A 17,354-nucleotide genomic window follows, 5' to 3' on the forward strand; every position below is an offset into this window, starting at 1 on the left:
TTTACTCAAAGATTCATTAGACAAACAACCTAGATTATCATTTTGTATGTTAATGCCTAAGAAGACTGATGAGTGTGCGGCACTCACAGCCAGTTTCAGCGACCATAAAGCAGAAGAACTTGGGACCATAAGAATACAATAAAGAGGAAGAACTGTGGCCCAAGTGGTCCTACAGATTCATTCGTAGCCCTTGAAATGACATGTGGGCTAGGGTAGGAAACCATTGTTACCCTAGTACACTAATACAAAGTGCACATGCTGACAAACCTGCATCAGAAGATGGGCTGAAATGTTTTTAATGTAGCTCTGCTTGCCTCGTGGAGATCAAGAGCAGTCACAGAGACAGTGCCTTTCCATGGGGAGCAGGCTGTACAAGAAAGGAAAACTATGTCCTTCAACCTAGGAAAATGCTTTTTGTTTGTTTGTTAAATCTCTTCTATTTGCATTTTGTGGGTTGTTGGGCATCTTTCATTCCATAATCCGTCCATTGGCAGAGTCAGAATTTTTTTTAGAGGTGTGTGCATTAGTGCTAATGTGCTCATGAGAACCCCAAGATCCACCAACCGGAGCTAGGTGGTTCAGAAAGGCACACATAGAACTGAGAAACAAGGTGCCTCTGACCACATGCTCAGCCCAGGCATTTGTTTTCAGTACCAAAACTGAAGCTTGCACATGAATCCTTTCATATGTAAGTAGGGTGACCATATGAAAAGGAGGACAGGGCTCCTGTATCTTTAACAGTTGCATAGAAAAGAGAATTTCAGCAGGTGTCATTTGTATATATGGAGAACCTTGTGAAATTCCCTCATCATCACACTGCAAGAGCTATACTAGAATGACCAGATTTGAAAGAGGGCACAACACCTGCAGCTTTAATTGTTGTGATGAAGAGGAAATTCCACCAGGTTCCCCATATATTCAAATAACACCTGCTGAAATTCCCTTTTCAATACAACTGTTAAAGATGCAGGGGCCCTGTCCTCCTTTCCATATGGTCACCCTAGGCTGTCTCATCACCAGTGTGGAAGCAAAAGCTTTTCTTGTGGCATGGGAGAGGGTGCCATCTTGTCATTCAACTGAGGCAGCTACATGGCTTGACCCAGCCCTGCTCTTGCATTGAACACTCACTTGTTTTTAATTAATTAATCTGATTTACTCAGTCCATGGATTATCTTGCTTTTCAGCCAACAAGCCTTCAAAAACAGGTTATTCTTTGTATGCTTGTTGTAGGAAGTTAGTCAGATATATGAAACCATAAATACTACAATTCCCATCAATCTTCAGCATTGTTTATGGTGGCTAGTGTTGATAGGAGTTGCCGTCCAATGAGATCTGGAGGACCAGAGGTTTCCCACCTCTGTATTATAGGCAACACTACAAGTTGTACACAAGCTGTTGATAGAAGAAGGTCTCCGAGGAGTTTAGGACAGTCACCACTCTGAGAGGTTGCCTTGAAAGCTTCAGATATCTTAATATGCTCTCTGACTGTCCAGATAAACAAACACTGGCAGAAGGAATCTGAGGGCAGGTTAAATGTCTGTCCACCCGGACAGACAATAAATGGCGTGACATGAGCATGAGAAAATGGAGTTGCATTTGGTGTCAGCTATCAAGGAAAGCTAATGTTTCAAGATAAAAGTTGTTTAAAAGTCAGCTAATAGTCGTTTAAAAGTCTGCTAAAAGTCCTTTAAAAGTCTGCTAAAAGTCTGCTAAAAGTCCTTTAAAATTCTGCTAAGTCTGCTAAAAATCTGCTAAAAATCCTTTAAAAGTCTGCTAAAAGTCTGCTAAAAGTCCTTTAAAAGTCCTTAAAAAGTCCCTTAAAAGTCTGCTAAAAGTCCCTTAAAAGTCTGCTAAAAGACCCTTAAAAGTCTGCTAAAAGTCTGCTAAATGTCCTTTAAAAGTTTGCTAAAAGTCCTTTAAAAGTCTGCTAAAAGTCTGCTAAAAGTCCTTTAAAAGTCTGCTAAAAGTCTGCTAAAAGTCCTTTAAGTCCTTTAAAAGTCTGCTAAAAGTCTGCAAATAGTCCTCTCCCGGTTTACAAAAAAATGCATTCATTGCCATCATTTTTAAATTATAAAATTAGGAAACTTAGCACCATGATGACCTGCCAACACTCCCCTTGCTTGGCCTGCCACTACTTGCCATGCCAGTAGCTTCAACGGCTTCACTTGCCAGTACCTTCCCTGCCAGTAGCTTCAACAGATTCACTTGCCAGTACCATCCCTGCCAGTAGCTTCAACGGCTTCACTTGCCAGTACTTGCCTTGTAGGTAGCTTCAATGGCTTCACTTGCCAGTACTTGCCTTGCCAGTAGCTTCAACGGCTTCACTCGCCAGTACCTTCCCTACCAGTAGCTTCAACGGCTTCACTTGCCAGTACCATCCCTGCCAGTAGCTTCAACGGCTTCACTTGCCAGTACTTGCCTTGTAGGTAGCTTCAACGGCTTCACTTGGCAGTACCTGCCTTGCCAGTAGCTTCAACGGCTTCACCTGCCAGTACCTTCCCTACCAGTAGCTTCAATGGCTTCATTTGCCAGTACCTTCGCTGTCAGTAGCTTCAATGGCTTTACCTGCCAGTACTTCAGCTACCAGTAGCTTCAATGGCTTCACTTGCCAGTACTTGCATTGCCAGTAGCTTCTATGGCTTCACTTGCCAGTACCTTCCCTACCAGTAGCTTCAATGGCTTCATTTGCCAGTACCTTCGCTGTCAGTAGCTTCAATGGCTTTAACTGCCAGTACTTCAGCTGCCAGTAGCTTCAATGGCTTCACTTGCCAGTACCATCCCTGCCAGTAGCTTCTACGGCTTCACTTGCCAATACCTTCCCTATCAGTAGCTTCAAGGGCTTCACTTGCCAGTACCATCCCTGCCAGTAGCTTCAACGGCTTGCCTCGTGGAGATCAAGAGCAATCACAGAGACAGTGCCTTTCCATGGGGAGCAGGCTGTACAAGAAAGGAAAACTATGTCCTTCAACCTAGGAAAATGCTTTTTGTTAGTCTGCTAAAAGTCTGCTAAAAGTCCTTTAAAAGTCTGCTAAAAGTCCTTTAAAAGTCTGCTAAAAGTCCTTTAAAAGTCCTGTAAAAGTCCTTTGAAAGTCTGCTAAAATCTGCTAAAAGTCCTGTAAAAGTCCTTTAAAAGTCTGCTAAAAGTCATTTAAAAGTCTGCTAAAAGTCTGCTAAAAAGTCCTTTAAAAGTCTGCTGAAAGTCTGCTAAGAAGTCCTTTAAAAGTCTACTAAAAGTCTGCTAAAAGTCCTTTAAGTCCTTTAAAAGTCTGCTAAAAGTCCTTTAAAAGTCTACTAAAAGTCTGCTAAAAGTCCTTTAAGTCCTTTAAAAGTCTGCTAAAAGACCTTTAAAAGTCTGCTAAAAGACCTTTAAAAGTCTGCTAAAAGTCTGCTAAAAGTCCTTTAAAAGTCCTTTAAAAGTCTGCTAAAAGTCCTTTAAAAGTCTGCTAAAAGTCCTTTAAAAGTCTGCTAAAAGTCTGCTAAAAGTCCATTAAGTCCTTTAAAAGTCTGCTAAAAGTCTGCAAATAGTCGTCTCCCCGTTTACAAAAAATGCATTCATTGCCATCATTTTTAAATATAAAATTAGGAAACTTAGCACCATGATGACCTGCCAACAGCTCCCCTTGCTTGGCCTGCCACTACTTGCCATGCCAGTAGCTTCAACGGCTTCACTTGCCAGTACCTTCCCTGCCAGTAGCTTCAACAGCTTCACTTGCCAGTACCATCCCTGCCAGTAGCTTCAACGGCTTCACTTGCCAGTACTTGCCTTGTAGGTAGCTTCAACGGCTTCACTTGCCAGTACTTGCCTTGCCAGTAGCTTCAACGGCTTCACTCGCCAGTACCTTCCCTACCAGTAGCTTCAACGGCTTCACTCGCCAGTACCCTCCCTACCAGTAGCTTCAACGGCTTCACTTGCCAGTACCATCCCTGCCAGTAGCTTCAATGGCTTCTCTTGCCAGTACTTGCCTTGTAGGTAGCTTCAACGGCTTCACTTGGCAGTACCTGCCATGCCAGTAGCTTCAACGGCTTCACCTGCCAGTACCTTCCCTACCAGTAGCTTCAATGGCTTCATTTGCCAGTACCTTCGCTGTCAGTAGCTTCAATGGCTTTACCTGCCAGTACTTCAGCTGCCAGTATCTTCAATGGCTTCACTTGCCAGTACTTGCATTGCCAGTAGCTTCTATGGCTTCACTTGCCAGTACCTTCCCTACCAGTAGCATCAATGGCTTCATTTGCCAGAACCTTCGCTGTCAGTAGCTTCAATGGCTTTAACTGCCAGTACTTCAGCTGCCAGTAGCTTCAATGGCTTCACTTGCCAGTACCATCCCTGCCAGTAGCTTCAATGGCTTGCCTCGTGGAGATCAAGAGCAGTCACAGAGACAGTGCCTTTCCATGGGGAGCAGGCTGTACAAGAAAGGAAAACTATGTCCTTCAACCTAGGAAAATGCTTTTTGTTAGTCTGCTAAAAGTCTACTAAAAGTCCTTTAAAAGTCTGCTAAAAGTCCTTTAAAGGCTGCTAAAAGTCCTTTAAAAGTCTGCTAAAAGTCCTTTAAGTCCTTTAAAAGTCTGCTAAAAGTCTGCAAAAAGTCTTCTCCCCGTTTACAAAAAATGCATTCATTGCCATCATTTTTAAATATAAAATTAGGAAACTTAGCACCATGATGACCTGCCAACAGCTCCCCTTGCTTGGCCTGCCACTACTTGCCATGCCAGTAGCTTCAACGGCTTCACTTGCCAGTACCTTCCCTGCCAGTAGCTTCAACAGCTTCACTTGCCAGTACCATCCCTGCCAGTAGCTTTAACGGCTTCACTTGCCAGTACTTGCCTTGTAGGTAGCTTCAACGGCTTCACTTGCCAGTACTTGCCTTGCCAGTAGCTTCAACGGCTTAACTCGCCAGTACCTTCCCTACCAGTAGCTTCAACGGCTTCACTTGCCAGTACCTTCCCTACCAGTAGCTTCTATGGCTTCATTTGCCAGTACCTTCGCTGTCAGTAGCTTCAATGGCTTTACCTGCCAGTACTTCAGCTGCCAGTAGCTTCAATGGCTTCACTTGCCAGTACTTGCATTGCCAGTAGCTTCTACGGCTTCACTTGCCAGTACCTTCCCTACCAGTAGCTTCAATGGCTTCATTTGCCAGTACCTTCGCTGTCAGTAGCTTCAATGGCTTTACCTGCCAGTACTTCAGCTGCCAGTAGCTTCAATGGCTTCACTTGCCAGTACCATCCCTGCCAGTAGCTTCAACGGCTTCACTTTCCAGTACCATCCCTGCCAGTAGCTTCAACGGCTTGCCTCGTGGAGATCAAGAGCAGTCACAGAGACAGTGCCTTTCCATGGGGAGCAGGCTGTACAAGAAAGGAAAACTATGTCCTTCAACGTAGGAAAATGATTTTTGTTAGTCTGCTAAAAGTCTGCAAAAAGTCCTTTAAAAGACTGCTAAAAGTCCTTTAAAAGTCTGCTAAAAGTCCTTTAAAAGTCCTGTAAAAGTTTTTAAAAGTCTGCTAAAAGTCTGCTAAAAGTCCTGTAAAAGTCCTTTAAAAGTCTGTTAAAGTCATTTAAAAGTCTGCTAAAAGTCTGCTAAAAAGTCCTTTAAAAGTCTGCTAAAAGTCTGCTAAAAGTCCGTTAAGTCCTTTAAAAGTCTGCTAAAAGTCCTTTAAAAGTCTGCTAAAAGTCTGCTAAAAGTCCTTTAAAAGTCACTTAAAAGTCTTCTAAAAGTCCCTTAAAAGTCTGCTAAAAGTTTTCTAAAAGTCTGCTAAAAGTCTGCTAAAAGTCCTTTAAAAGTCTGCTAAAAGTCCTTTAAAAGTCTGCTAAAAGTCCTTTAAAACTCTGCTAAAACTCTGCTGAAAGTCCTTTAAAAGTCTGCTAAAAGTCCTCTAAAAGTCTGCTAAAAGTCCTTTAAAAGTCTGCTAAAAGTCCTTTAAAAGTCTGCTAAAAGTCTGCTAAAAGTCCTTTAAAAGTCCTTTAAAAGTCTGCTAAAAGTCCTTTAAAAGTCTGCTAAAAGTCCTTTAAAAGTCTACTAAAAGTCTGCTAAAAGTCCTTTAAGTCCTTTAAAAGTCTGCTAAAAGACCTTTAAAAGTCTGCTAAAAGTCTGCTAAAATTCTGCTAAAAGACCTTTAAAAGTCTGCTAAAAGTCCTTTAAAAGTCCTTAAAAATTCTGCTAAAAGTCCTTTAAAAGTCTGCTAAAAGTCTGCTAAAAGTACCTTAAAAGTCTGCTAAAAGTCCCTTAAAAGTCTGCTAAAAGACCCTTAAAAGTCTGCTAAGTCTGCTAAATGTCCTTTAAAAGTCTGCTAAAAGTCCTTTAAAAGTCTGCTAAAAGTCTGCTAAAAGTCTGCTAAAAGTCCTTTAAAAGTCTGCTAAAAGTCCTTTAAAAATCTGCTAAAAGTCCTTTAAAAGTCTTCTAAAATCTGCTAAAAGTCCTGTAAAAGTCCTTTAAAAGTCTGCTAAAAGTCATTTAAAAGTCTGCTAAAAGTCTGCTAAAAAGTCCTTTAAAAGTCTGCTAAAAGTCCTTTAAAAGTCTGCTAAAAGTCCTTTAAAGGCTGCTAAAAGTCCTTTAAAAGTCTGCTAAAAGTCCTTTAAAAGTCTGCTAAAAGTCTGCTAAAAGTCCTTTAAGTCCTTTAAAAGTCTGCTAAAAGTCTGCAAAAAGTCTTCTCCCCGTTTACAAAAAATGCATTCATTGCCATCATTTTTAAATATAAAATTAGGAAACTTAGCACCATGATGACCTGCCAACAGCTCCCCTTGCTTGGCCTGCCACTACTTGCCATGCCAGTAGCTTCAACAGCTTCACTTACCAGTACCTTCCCTGCCAGTAGCTTCAACGGCTTCACTTTCTAGTACCTTCCCTGCCAGTAGCTTCAACGGCTTCACTTTCCAGTACCATCCCTGGCAGTAGCTTCAACGGCTTGCCTCGTGGTGATCAAGAGCAATCACAGAGACAGTGCCTTTCCATGGGGAGCAGGCTGTACAAGAAAGGAAAACTATGTCCTTCAACCCAGGAAAATGCTTTTTGTTAGTCTCCTAAAAGTCTGCTAAAAGTCCTTTAAAAGTCTGCTAAAAGTCCTTTAAGTCCTTTAAAAGTCTGCTAAAAGTCTGCAAAAAGTCCTCTCCCCGTTTATAAAAAATGCATTCATTGCCATCATTTTTAAATATAAAATTAGGAAACTTAGCACCATGATGACCTGCCAACAGCTCCCCTTGCTTGGCCTGCCACTACTTGCCATGCCAGTAGCTTCAACAGCTTCACTTACCAGTACCTTCCCTGCCAGTAGCTTCAACGGCTTCACTTTCTAGTACCTTCCCTGCCAGTAGCTTCAACGGCTTCACTTTCCAGTACCATCCCTGGCAGTAGCTTCAACGGCTTGCCTCGTGGTGATCAAGAGCAATCACAGAGACAGTGCCTTTCCATGGGGAGCAGGCTGTACAAGAAAGGAAAACTATGTCCTTCAACCTAGGAAAATGCTTTTTGTTAGTCTCCTAAAAGTCTGCTAAAAGTCCTTTAAAAGTCTGCTAAAAGTCCTTTAAGTCCTTTAAAAGTCTGCTAAAAGTCTGCAAAAAGTCCTCTCCCCGTTTATAAAAAATGCATTCATTGCCATCATTTTTAAATATAAAATTAGGAAACTTAGCACCATGATGACCTGCCAACAGCTCCCCTTGCTTGGCCTGCCACTACTTGCCATGCCAGTAGCTTCAACGGCTTCACTTGCCAGTACCATCCCTGCCAGTAGCTTCAACGGCTTCACTTGCAGTACCTGCCTTGTAGGTAGCTTCAACGGCTTCACTTGCCAGTACTTGCCTTGCCAGTAGCTTCAATGGCTTCAATCGCCAGTACCTTCCCTACCAGTAGCTTCAACGGCTTCACTTGCCAGTACTTGCCTTGTAGGTAGCTTCAACGGCTTCACTTGCCAGTACCTTCCCTACCAGTAGCTTCAATGGCTTCATTTGCCAGTACCTTCACTGTCAGTAGCTTCAATGGCTTTACCTGCCAGTACTTCAGCTGCCAGTAGCTTCAATGGCTTCACTTGCCAGTACTTGCATTGCCAGTAGCTTCTACGGCTTCACTTGCCAGTACCTTCCCTACCAGTAGCTTCAATGGCTTCATTTGCCAGTACCTTTGCTGTCAGAAGCATCAATGGCTTTACCTGCCAGTACTTCAGCTGCCAGTAGCTTCAATGGCTTTACTTGCCAGTACTTTAGCTGCCATTAGCTTAAGAGGCTTCACTTGCCAGTACTTGCATTGCCTGTAGCTTCAATGGCTTCACTTGCCAGTACCTTCCCTATCAGTAGCTTCAATGGCTTCATTTGCGAGTACCTTCGCTGTCAGTAGCTTCAATGGCTTTACCTGCCAGTACTTCAGCTGCCAATAGCTTCAATGGCTTCACTTGCCAGTACATGCCTTGCCAGTAGTTTCTAAGGCTTCACTTGCCAGTACCTTCCCTATCAGTAGCTTCAACGGCTTCACTTGCCAGTACCTTCCCTGCCAGTAGCTTCAACGGCTTGCCTCATGGAGATCAAGAGCAGTCACAGAGACAGTGCCTTTCCATGGGGAGGAGGCTGTACAAGAAAGGAAAACTATGTCCTTCAACCTAGGAAAATGCTTTTTGTTAGTCTGCTAAAAGTCTGCAAAAAGTCCGTTAAAAGTCTGCTAAAAGTCCTTTAAAAGTCTGCTAAAAGAATTCTAAAAGTCCTGTAAAAGTCCTTTAAAAGTATGCTAAAACTCCTTTAAAAGTCTGCTAAAAGTCTGCTAAACGTCCTTTAAAAGTCTGCTAAAAGTCTGCTAAAAGTCTGCTAAAAGTCCTTTAAAATTCTGCTAAAAGTCCTTTAAAATTCTGCTAAAAGTCCTTTAAAAGTCTGCTAAAAGTCTGCTAAAAGTCCTTTAAAAGTCTGCTAAAAGTCCTTCAAGTCCTTTAAAAGGCTGCTAAAAGTCTTCTAAAAGTCTGCTAAAAGTCCTTCAAGTCCTTTAAAAGTCTTCTAAAAGTCTTCTAAAAGTCTGCTAAAAGTCTGCTAAAATTCCATTAAAAGTCTGCTAAAAGTCTGCTAATAGTCTGATAAAAGCTTCAACGGCTTCACTCGCCAGTACCTTCCCTACCAGTAGCTTCAACGGCTTCACTTGCCAGTACCATCCCTGCCAGTAGCTTCAACGGCTTCACTTGCCAGTACCATCCCTGCCAGTTGCTTCAACGGCTTCACTTGCTAGTACCATCCCTGCCAGTAGATTCAACGGCTTCACTTGCCAGTACTTGCCTTGTAAGTAGCTTCAACGGCTTCACTTGCCAGTACTTGCCTTGCCAGTAGCTTCAATGGCTTCACTCGCCAGTACCTTCCCTACCAGTAGCTTCAACGGTTTCACTTGCAGTATCATCCCTGCCAATAGCTTCAACGGCTTCACTTGCCAGTACCATCCCTGCCAGGAGCTTCAACGGCTTCACTTGCCAGTACCATCCCTGCCAGTAGCTTCAACGGCTTCACCTGCCAGTACCTTCGCTGTCAGTAGCTTAAATGGCTTCATTTGCCACTACCTTCGCTGACAGTAGCTTCAATGTCTTTACCTGCCAGTATTTCAGCTGCCAGTAGCTTCAATGGCTTCACTTGCCTGTACTTGCATTGCCAGTAGCTTCTACGGCTTCACTTGCCAGTACCTTCCCTACCAGTAGCTTCAATGGCTTCATTCGCCAGTACCTTCGCTGTCAGTAGCTTCAATGGCTTTAACTGCCAGTACTACAGCTGCCAGTAGCTTCAATGGCTTCAATTGCCAGTACATGCCTTGCCAGTAGCTTCTACGGCTTCACTTGCCAGTACCTTCCCTATCAGTAGCTTCAACGGCTTCACTTGCCAGTACCATCCCTGCCGTTAGCTTCAGGGGCTTCACGTGCCAGTACTTCAGCTGCCAGTAGCTTCAAGGGCTTCACCTGCCAGTACTTCAGCTGCCAGTAGCTTCAACAGCTTCACTTGCCAGTACCTGCCTTGCCAGTAGCTTCTACAGCTTCACTTGCCAGTACCATCCCTGCCAGTAGCTTCAACGGCTTCACTTGCCAGTACCATCCCTGCCAGTTGCTTCAACGGCTTCACTTGCCAGTACCATCCCTGCCAGTAGATTCAACGGCTTCACTTGCCAGTACTTGCCTTGTAAGTAGCTTCAACGGCTTCACTTGCCAGTACTTGCCTTGCCAGTAGCTTCAATGGCTTCACTCCCCAGTACCTTCCCTACCAGTAGCTTCAACGGTTTCACTTGCAGTATCATCCCTGCCAATAGCTTCAACGGCTTCACTTGCCAGTACCATCCCTGCCAGTAGCTTCAACGGCTTCACTTGCCAGTACCATCCCTGCCAGTAGCTTCAACGGCTTCACCTGCCAGTACCTTCGCTGTCAGTAGCTTAAATGGCTTTACCTGCCAATACTTAAGCTGCCAGTAGCTTCAAGGGCTTCATCTGCCAGTACTTCAGCTGCCAGTTGCTTCACCAGCTTCACTTGCCAGTACCTGCCTTGCCAGTAGCTTCTACGGCTACACTTGCCAGTACCATCCCTGCCAGTAGCTTCAACAGCTTCACTTGCCAGTACCATCCCTGCCAGTAGCTTCAACGGCTTCACTTGCCAATACCATCCCTGCCAGTAGCTTCAACGGCTTCACCTGCCAGTTCTCCGAATCGATTTAGATCAATTCTGAAATTCTGAATTTTTTTTCAAGGACTACATGAAGGAATTTGCAGGGAATCCATTAACGTCCATTACTTTTTAATGTAAAGACATGAAATTTGTTAGTATAAAAGCACAAGTAGGGCTTTAGGTAGGCAAAGTTTGAAGCACATTGGTTGTATCCGTGATTTTTAGGAGCTTTTTTAAAACGTTTGTGTTTTTTTAAAAAATAAAATCAAATACGCTGTCATTTTTAAATGGAAAGACATGTAACTTGGCAACATTCTAGTCCCTACGTAGGACTTAAGGCATGCCAAGCTTGAAGCACATCGGTTCATCCCGTCATGTTTAATTCCCCCCCTCAACCACTCCTCTCCCCATTTACAAAAAAAGCATTCATTGCCATCATTTTTAAATATAAAATTAGGAAACTTAGCACCATGATGATCAGCCAACAGCTTCCCTTGCTTGGCCTGCCACTACTTGCCATACCAGTAGCTTCAATGGCTTCAGTTGCCAGTACCTTCCCTGCCAGTAGCTTCAACAGCTTCACTTGCCAGTACTATCCCTGCCATTAGCTTCAACGGCTTCACTTGCAAGTACTTGCCTTGTAGGTAGCTTCAACGGCTTCACTTGCCAGTACTTGCCTTGCCAGTAGCTTCAACGGCTTCACTCACCAGTACCTTCCCTACCAGTAGCTTCAACGGCTTAACTCGCCAGTACCTTCCCTACCAGTAGCTTCAACGGCTTCACTTGCCAGTACCATCCCTGCCAGTAGCTTCAACGGCTTCACTTGCCAGTACTTGCCTTGTAGGTAGCTTCAACGGCTTCACTTGCAAGTACCTGCCTTGCCAGTAGCTTCAACGGCTTCACCTGCCAGTACCTTCCCTACCAGTAGCTTCAATGGCTTCATTTGCCAGTACCTTCGCTGTCAGTAGCTTCAATGGCTTTACTTGCCAGTACTTCAGCTGCCAGTAGCTTAAGTGGCTTCACTTGCCAGTACTTGCATTGCCTGTAGCTTCAATGGCTTCACTTGCCAGTACCTTCCCTATCAGTAGCTTCAATGGCTTCATTTGCGAATACCTTCGCTGTCAGTAGCTTCAATGGCTTCACTTGCCAGTACCTTCCCTATCAGTAGCTTCAACGGCTTCACTTGCCAGTACCTTCCCTGCCAGTAGCTTCAACGGCTTGCCTCATGGAGATCAAGAGCAGTCACAGAGACAGCTCCTTTCCATGGGGAGGAGGCTGTACAAGAAAGGAAAACTATGTCCTTCAACCTAGGAAAATGCTTTTTGTTAGTCTGCTAAAAGTCTGCAAAAAGTCCGTTAAAAGTTTGATAAAAGTCCCTTAAAAGACTGCTAAAAGTCCTGTAAAAGTCCTTTAAAAGTCTGCTAAAACTCCTTTAAAAGTCTGCTAAAGGTCTGCTAAAAGTCCTTTAAAAGTCTGCTAAAAGTCTACTAAAAGTCCTTTAAAAGTCTGCTAAACGTCCTTTAAAAGTCTGCTAAACGTCCTTTAAAAGTCTGCTAAAAGTCTGCTAAAAGTCTGCTAAAAGTCTGCTAAAAGTCCTTTAAAAGTCTGCTAAAAGTCTGCTAAAAGTCCTTTAAAAGTCTGCTAAAAGTCCTTTAAAAGTCTGCTAAAAGTCCTTCAAGTCCTTTAAAAGGCTGCTAAAAGTCTTCTAAAAGTCTGCTAAAAGTCTGCTAAAAGTCCTTCAAGTCCTTTAAAAGTCTTCTAAAAGTCTTCTAAAAGTCTGCTAAAATTCCATTAAAAGTCTGCTAAAAGTCTGCTAATAGTCTGATAAAAGCTTCAACGGCTTCACTCGCCAGTACCTTCCCTACCAGTAGCTTCAACGGCTTCACTTGCCAGTACCATCCCTGCCAGTAGCTTCAACGGCTTCACTTGCCAGTACCATCCCTGCCAGTAGCTTCAACGGCTTCACTTGCCAGTACCATCCTTGCCAGTAGCTTCAACGGCTTCACTTGCCAGTACCATCCCTGACAGTAGCTTCAACGGCTTCACCTGCCAGTACTTCAGCTGCCAGTAGCTTCAAGGGCTTCACCTGCCAGTACTTCAGCTGCCAGTAGCTTCACCAGCTTCACTTGCCAGTACCTGCTTTGCCAGTAGCTTCTACGGCTTCACTTGCCAGTACCATCCCTGCCAGTAGCTTCAACGGCTTCACTTGCCAGTACCATCCCTGCCAGTAGCTTCAACGGCTTCACTTGCCAATACCATCCCTGCCAGTAGCTTCAACGGCTTCACCTGCCAGTACTTCGAATCGATTCAGATCAATTCGGAAATTCAGACATTTTCTTCAAGGACTACATGAAGGAATTTGCAAGAAATCCATTAAAGTCCATTACTTTTTAAGGTAAAGACATAAAATTTTTCAGTATAAAAGCACAAGAAGGGCTTTAGGTAGGCAAAGTTTGAAGCACATCGCTTCATACCCTGATGTTTACTTTAGATGGCAGTATCATAGCACAAGTAGGGCTTTATGTAGGCAAAGTTTGAAGCACATTGCTTGTATCCGTGATTTTTAGGAGCTTTTTTAAAACGTTTGAGTTTTTTTAAAAAATAAAATCAAATACGCTGTCATTTTTAAATGGAAAGACATGTAACTTGGCAACATTCTAGTCCCTACGTAGGACTTAAGGCATGCCAAGCTTGAAGCACATCGGTTCATCCCCTGATGTTTAATTCCCCCCCTCAACCATTCCTCTCCCCGTTTACAAAAAATGTATTCATTGCCATCATTTTTAAATATAAAATTAGGAAACTTAGCACCATGATGACCTGCCAAAAGCTCCCCTTGCTTGGCCTGCCACTACTTGCCATGCCAGTAGCTTCAACGGCTTCACTTGCAAGTACCTTCCCTGTCAGTAGCTTCAACGGCTTCACTTGCTAGTACCTTCCCTACCAGTAGCTTCAACGGCTTCACTTGCCAGTACCATCCCTGCCAGTTGCTTCAACTGCTTCACTTGACAGTACCATCCCTGCCAGTAGCTTCAACGGCTTCACTTGCCAGTACCATCCCTGCCAGTAGCTTCAACGGCTTCAACTGCCAGTACTTCAGATGCCAGTAGCTTCAAGGGCTTCACCTGCCAGTACTTCAGCTGCCAGTACCTTCACCAGCTTCACTTGCCTGTACCTGCCTTTCTAGTAGCTTCAACGGCTTCACTTGCCAGTACCTTCCCTACCAGTAGCTTCAACGGCTTCACTTGCCAGTACCATCCCTGCCAGTAGCTTCAATGGCTTCACTTACCAGTACCTTCCCTACCAGTAGCTTCAACGGTTTCAGTTGCCAGTACCATCCCTGCCAGTAGCTTCAACGGCTTCACTTGCCAGTACCATCCCTGCCAGTTGCTTCAACGGCTTAACTTGCCAGTACCATGCCTGTCAGTAGCTTAAACGGCTTCACTTGCCAGTACCATCCCTCCCAGTAGCTTCAACGGCTTCACCTGCCAGTACTCCAAATCGATTCAGATCAATTCGGAAATTCAGACATTTTTTTTGAAGGACTACATTAAGGAATTTGCAAGAAATCCATTAACGTCCACTACTTTTTAAGGTAAAGACATGAAATTTGTCAGTATAAAAGCACAAGTAGGGCTTTAGGTAGGCAAAGTTTGAAGCACATTGGTTGTATCCGTGATTTTTAGGAGCTTTTTCTAAAACGTTTGAGTTTTTTTAAAAAATAAAATCAAATTTGCTGTCATTTTTAAATGGAAAGACATGTAACTTGGCAACATTCTAGTCTCTACATTGGACTTAAGGCATGCCAAGCTTGAAGCACATCGGTTCATCCCCTGATGTTTAATTCCCCCCCTCAACCACTCCTCTCCCCGTTTACAAAAAATGCATTCATTGCCATGATTTTAAAATATAAAAATTAGGAAACTTAGCACCATGATGACCTGCCAACAGCTCCCCTTGCTTGGCCTGCCACTACTTGCCATGCCAGTAGCTTCAACGGCTTCACTTGCCAGTACCTTCCCTGCCAGTAGCTTCAAAAGCTTTACTTGCCAGTACCATCCATGCCAGTAGCTTCAATGGCTTCACTTGCCAGTACCTGCCTTGCCAGTAGCTTCAACGGCTTCACCTGCCCGTACTTTCCCTACCAGTAGCTTCAATGGCTTCATTTGCCAGTACCTTCGCTGTCAGTAGCTTCAATGGCTTTACCTGCCAGTACTTCAGCTGCCAGTAGCTTCAATGGCTTCACTTGCCAGTACTTGCATTGCCAGTAGCTTCAACGGCTTCACTTGCCAGTACCTTCCCTACCAGTAGCGTCAATGGCTTCATTTGCCAGTACCTTTGCTTTGAGTAGCTTCAATGGCTTTACCTGCAAGTACTTCAGCTGCCAGTAGCTTCAATGGCTTCACTTGCCAGTAAATGCCTCGCCAGTAGCTTCTACGGCTTCACTTGCCAGTACCTTCCCTACCAGTAGCTTCAATGGCTTCACTTGCCAGTACCATCCCTGCCAGCATCTTCAACGGCTTCAATTGCCAGTAACATCACTGCCAGTAGCTTCAATGGCTTCACCTGCCAGTACTTCAGCTGCCAGTAGCTTCACCAGCTTCACTTGCCAGGACCATCCCTGCCAGTAGCTTCAACGGCTTCATTTGCCAGTACTTGCCTTGTAGGTAGCTTCAACGGCTTCACTTGCAAGTACTTGCCTTGCCAGTAGCTTCAACGGCTTCACTCGCCAGTACCTTCCCTACCAGTAGCTTCAACAGCTTCAATTGCCAGTACCATCCCTGCCAGTAGCTTCAACGGCTTCACTTGTCAGTACCATCCCTGCCAGTAGCTTCAACAGCTTCACTTGCCAGTACCTTCCCTACCAGTAGCTTCAACGGCTTCACTTGGCAGTACTTCAGCTGTCAGTAGCTTCACCAGCTTCACTTGCCAGTACCATCCCTGCCAGTTGCCTCAACGGCTTCACTTGCCAGTACTCCGAATCGATTCAGATCAATTCGGAAATTTAGACATTTTTTTCAAGGACTACATGAAGGAATTTGCAAGAAATCCATTAATGTCCATTACTTTTTAAGGTAAAGACATGAAATTTGTCAGTATAAAAGCACAAGTAAGGCTTTAGGTAGGCAAAGTTTGAAGCACATCGGTTCATACTCTGATGTTTACTTTATATAGCAGTATCATAGTACAAGTAGGGCTTTATGTAGGCAAAGTTTGAGGCACATTGGTTGTATCCGTGATTTTTATGAGCTTTTTTAATACATTTGTTTTTTTAAAAAAAATAAAATCAAATACGCTGTCATTTTTAAATGGAAAGACATGGATCTTGGCAAAATTCTAGTCCCTACGTAGGACTTAAGGCATGCCAAGCTTGAAGCACATTGGTTCATCCCCTGATGTTTAATTCCCCCCCTCAACCACTCCTCTCCCCGTTTACAAAAAATGCATTCATTGCCATCATTTCTAAATATAAAATTAGGAAACTTAGCACCATGATGACCTGCCAACAGCTCCCCTTGCTTGGCCTGCCACTACTTGCCATGCCAGTAGCTTCAACGGCTTCACTTGCCAGTACCTTCTCTGCCAGTAGCTTCAACAGCTTCACTTGCCAGTACCATCCCTGCCAGTAGCTTCAACGGCTTCACTTGCCAGTACTTGTCTTGTAGGTAGCTTCAACGGCTTCACTTGCCAGTACTTGCCTTGCCAGTAGCTTCAACGGATTTACTCGCCAGTACCTTCCCAACCAGTAGCTTCAACGGCTTCACTTGCCAGTACCATCCCTGCCAGTAGCTTCAACGGCTTCACCTGCCAGTACTCCGAATCGATTCAGATCAATTCGGAAATTCAGACTTTTTTTCAAGGACTACATGAAGGAATTTGCATGAAATCCATTAACGTCCATTACTTTTTAATGTAAAGACATGAAATTTGTCAGTATAAAAGCACAAGTAGGGCTTTACGTAGGCAAAGTTTGAAGCACATCGGTTCATACCCTGATGTTTACTTTAGATGGCAGTGTCATAGCACAAGTAGGGCTTTATGTAGGCAAAATTTGAGAGCACATTGGTTGTATCCGTGATTTTTAGGAGCTTTTTTAAAACGTTTGAGTTTTATTAAAAAATAAAATCAAATACGCTGTCATTTTTAAATGGAAAGACATGTAACTAGGCAACATTCTAGTCCCTACGTAGGACTTAAGGCATGCCAAGCTTGAAGCACATCGGTTCATCCCCTGATGTTTAATTCCCCCCCTCAACCACTCCTCTCCCCGTTTACAAAAATGCATTCATTGCCATCATTTTTAAATATAAAATTAGGAAACTTAGCACCATGATGACCTGCCACCAGCTCCCCTTTCTTGGCCTGCCACTACTTGCCATTCCAGTAGCTTCAACGGCTTCAGTTGCCAGTACCTTCCCTGCCAGTAGCTTCAACAGCTTCACTTGCCAGTACCATCCCTGCCAGTAGCTTCAACGGCTTCACTTGCCTGTACTTGCCTTGTAGGTAGCTTCAACGGCTTCACTTGCAAGTACCTTCCCTACCAGTAGCTTCAACAGCTTCAATTGCCAGTACCATCCCTGCCAGTAGCTTCAATGGCTTCACTTGTCAGTACCATCCCTGCCAGTAGCTTCAACGGCTTCACTTGCCAGTACCTTCCCTACCATTAGCTTCAACGGCTTCACTTGCCAGTACTTCAGCTGTCAGTAGCTTCACCAGCTTCACTTGCCAGTACCATCCCTGCCAGTAGCTTCAACGGCTT

The 17,354-nt window shown here is 44.0% G+C and overlaps 1 protein-coding gene across 1 annotated transcript in view; it reads right to left on the minus strand.

The window, feature by feature from the left end:
* LOC134408348 (IgGFc-binding protein-like) overlaps positions 1-17,354 on the minus strand; it is a 116,073-nt gene that overhangs the window by 14,384 nt on the left and 84,335 nt on the right. The window lies entirely within an intron of this gene.

Source organism: Elgaria multicarinata, chromosome 13 (assembly GCF_023053635.1).
Source record: "Elgaria multicarinata webbii isolate HBS135686 ecotype San Diego chromosome 13, rElgMul1.1.pri, whole genome shotgun sequence".
In the NCBI taxonomy this organism is placed as follows: Eukaryota; Metazoa; Chordata; class Lepidosauria; order Squamata; family Anguidae; genus Elgaria; species Elgaria multicarinata.